Source organism: Astatotilapia calliptera, chromosome 10, assembly GCF_964374335.1.
Source record: "Astatotilapia calliptera chromosome 10, fAstCal68.1, whole genome shotgun sequence".
Taxonomy (NCBI): domain Eukaryota; kingdom Metazoa; phylum Chordata; class Actinopteri; order Cichliformes; family Cichlidae; genus Astatotilapia; species Astatotilapia calliptera.
In genome coordinates, this window is record NC_137431.1 from 6,494,703 (window position 1) to 6,498,795 (window position 4,093).

Here is a 4,093-nt window from a genome sequence, read left to right on the forward strand (position 1 = left end):
TTGACAGTGATTAATAAAAGTAAGTTGCATCAGGGTAATCATGTAAAACAGTGCAACCAAATAACCAAAAACTAACTTTATTGTATAAGTGACTGAAGTATAATGATAGAGATAAGTATGCTGATCATAGTTTACAATTAACATTGTATATGTGTCATTGCTTTGAAGTACATATTTGTACCTTGGAAAAAGTACTACGTGTTACTAACGGCGTTACTAACAGCGTTACGTTTTTCAGTAAGGAGTAATCTAACTAATTACTATTTCTATCGTTACAACGTCGTTACCGTTACTAACAAGAAAATTCGGTGCGGTCGCGTTACTATTTTTCAACAAACAGACGGTTTAAGCTGTGTTCAGTTTAACGCATCTTATATCAGTTGCACCGAAATAACTGTAGGTAATCTGGGCGCTACAGCTTTAAGCAGCTGCGCGCGCTCCCGCGGACGGCTATCACTTTCTGCCCGATCACTTTTTGGCACAACTAGTGATGGGATTTCCGGGTCTTTTTAGAGAGTCGAACCAAGCCAGCTCTTTTGGTTCAACTCTCTAAAAAGAGCCGGCTCTTTCAGCTCCAAAGCGGCTCTTCAGGTTGTTTTGTTGCTTTCATTAATTTATTATTAACAATAATATAAAATTATGCACAAAAGGAATTACTAATGTAAAAAAAAAGTGGTTTTATTTATATATGTTTATATATAAATATATGCAATATTTCTTCCAAAACAGAGCTAAATTACACAATTGAAAACATATGTGTATTGTTTGTGTATTTATACACAAGCACTCATACGTCTAGCATCCTGGAGCCCTTCTTTTGTCGTTTGTACGTGTTTTGAGTTTTTATGTGCTTCTGAGTTTTTACGTGCTTCGGAGTTTGTACGTACTTTGTCTCTAGGGGCCACCGTAAGTATACTTTTATTTATTCACTCCACATAAAATGTAATAAATAAATCATATAATACAAAAACCAACTATTCACATTTCAACTTTTAACTATTTAAATTTTCAGCTTTTTCAATTCATTAAAATATGAAAACAAAAAGAACATGCACATTCTCTGTCATATGGACCTGCATGAATAAACTTTCTGAATCCTTTATCATCTGCAACTGAAAATAGTTGTGGATGATTACTATACCTTTCTAATGTGACGTTGTTGTCCCTGGCTCTCTTTCTCTGTCTGTCTCTCCCTCCCGCTCTGTTCCTGTGCTACTGAGTGTAACTACCGCCCCTCCCCCCTCATCCCAGCTAAAGCACAAGGCTCACATGCTCACAGGAGTGAAGGGGCAGATCCAGCCAAAGCCCTTCATACTTCAATGGAGGGAAGGCTAATCAATGCCGTAGCAAACAACCCGGAGCCGTACGACACCAGCTGCTTTCTGTACTGAGACAGGAATATAAAGGACCGAGCTTGGAGGAAGATATGTAAAGAGATCGGGCAACCTGGTAAGTTCATTCATTTCTCTTAAGTTTTCTCTAAAGTTTTCGCTGACCCGGGGAAGCCGCACAAAAACTAGCAAGCCCCTGCTATTTTCCCACTGACGTGCAAATACCGTTCTGCTTTTATGCATGTTGTCATTTAGGAATATATTTTATTGTTTATTAATAAACAGTACACAGTGGTCCCGCTGTTCATCCGTCACTGCTTCGCTTTTTCGCTGATTTTCTTTTTCTTTTCTTTTTTTTTGCACAGTACAGCATTGCATTCTGCAGCCTGATTGACAAATCTCCTTTGTGTCGTGTCTCCTGCGCTTGCCAAATTTATCATGCTTGGTTTTGATAACCATCACATCCAATAGGAAAAACAGCACAAGAACACCCATAACTATGAGCCTCATTCGGAAATAGACACCTGCACCGCGAGGGAAAAAGGCGCACGAAAGTGGCAGGCAGATGAAGACAAAACGCGGCATAATAATACTTTTACGTTTTGCAATCTACAAAGGTTTGTACTTTGAGAATCAATTGTGAGAACTGTAACCAATGTTCATATGTGTGTGGAAAACAGTGTATAAAGTGCGTGACCAGGGGCTAGTTATTCTGAGAACCCCTGCTGCAATAAAGGAGGGACCACTGTCTACTCTATGATTATTATATTCAACCTGTTAACATTTAATACTGTATTGATAGAACCAATTGATTCTGCAGCAGAGCATCCCCAGTCCCTGAGCTCCTGCACCCACAGGTATGTACAGCAAGCACTGATACCTTTTTAGTCGGTGGGATTGCCTTGTGATCACCTTTACTAAAAATCTACAACCAATCTGATTATATCCTGTTTTTGTTTTTTTTTTCCATGTTGAAATTAAAATCTAGTAGCAGCCTTCTAATTTCTTTGTGTTTTGTGCTGTTTTACAGGCCCACAGGGGAGGACGGCTCCGAGGCAGATGAGGGACGGGTCCCAGGACGGTCCATCGGCGCTGGAGCTGGCCATCCTGGTGTCCCTGAAGCGTTCACACCAGTCTCCAATGGAGCATTTCCTCCTCAGCCTTGTTCCTGCTCTGGAGAGCAGCTGGTCCTTTTTATTCCTGTCTCTGTAAATTCTTATATTTTATATATTTATGTTTAATGTTTTTCTGTTTGAGAATTTTAATATTATTTCAAATAAATTTTTATAATGACTAATGTCTCAGTTCTACTACACAGCAAATGTTGGCACACGACTTGACACATGTAGAATTTATTTCATATTATACTAATGACAAAATATACTAATACAGTGGGATGCAAAAGTTTGGGCAACATTGTTAATAGCCATTATTTTCCTGTATAAATCATTGGTTGTTACAATAAAAAAAAATGTCAGTTAAATATCATACAGGAGACACACAGTGATATTTGAGAAGTGAAAAGAAGTTTACTGGATTTACAAAAAGTGTGCAATAATTGTTTAAGCAAAATTAAGCAGGTGCATAAATTTGGGCACCACAAAAGAGAAATATGATATATGGGGTGCCTTTGTCTGGACGTGCTTCCCATCCAGAGCTGCACAGCACAGAGGGAAGTTCCAGCGCTCCTGGAGTCCCTCTGTGATGGACCGCCAGTCTCCAGGTGAAGGCACAGCCATGAAGTCTCCACTAGACAGTCCCAGATGGCCGTCGTTACTTGGGGGGTGATCTGGCTCACCATGGACACACTGACTCTGAAACTGAACGCGATGGTCCTGAAGGAGTCCCCGGTGACAAGGAACCTGGACAATATCTAAAACAGTTGTGTTTTGTTTTAACTTTAACATATCATAATTTGATTGGTAGCAACTTTTACAACTACAGTGTGCCAATCACTCACAATTCCTAAACATGTCAATCAGGTAGGAATGAAGTAAGACATTAATAGAAATAAAGAGTTGTATGTTGACATGTAGCCCTTTCCTTGCTTAAATCATTAATCTTTTTGAAAAATTAATCTGTGATAAGACATAGCTTATCAAGATAGAACCATGTAACTAAAGATGTTCAGTTTTATCTAACTCTGTTTTAATAAAGGCTGGTGACCCCTGCTATAGAGTCTGACAGCTGCAGGGATTATATACAAATATTCAACTATACCAGAATTAAACCAGGTCTAAATAAAAAGGAGTGAGTATCACTACAAAGGTTAACTCAGTGGTCCTAATGCTACAGTTTGATATCAGCAAGCACCGAGCGCATACATTGATGTGACACCACAGCCATGCTATCATTGCAAACACTGATAACAGTAGGGATGGGTACCGGTGTCCGGTGCCATGATGGCACCGGTTCTGACATAAACGGTAGTAACCAAACCGAAAAGCAGCGCACATTTCGGTGCTTTATTTCGGTGCTTTTTTTTTCTTGAGCTGTGATACACTTCTAGCCAATCGTTTTACGTTTCCGAGGATAGTAGGCGGGCCCAGGTACGTACGTTCTTTTAGAGCAGAGCTACAGATTAAAAATGTCCAAGGCGAAGCGGTCAAAAGTCTGGCTGTACTTCACAGCAAAATATGCAAACTCAGCAGCCTGCAACAAGTGCTTTAAGCTGATACTGTGATACTGTCAAAGGAGGTAACACCTCGAATCCGATGAAACACCTGGCGACGCATAGCGTTTTTTTTTAAATCCCAGAAATG

General features: G+C 39.7%; 1 long non-coding RNA gene across 1 annotated transcript; it reads left to right on the top strand.

Annotated features, from left to right (window-relative positions):
- Positions 1-502: 502 nt before the first annotated feature.
- On the top strand, positions 503-2,624 carry LOC145431366 (uncharacterized). Its single transcript, XR_013911665.1, has 2 exons — positions 503-2,188; positions 2,362-2,624. It is a non-coding gene; the product is annotated as an uncharacterized LOC145431366 (long non-coding RNA).
- Positions 2,625-4,093: the final 1,469 nt, after the last annotated feature.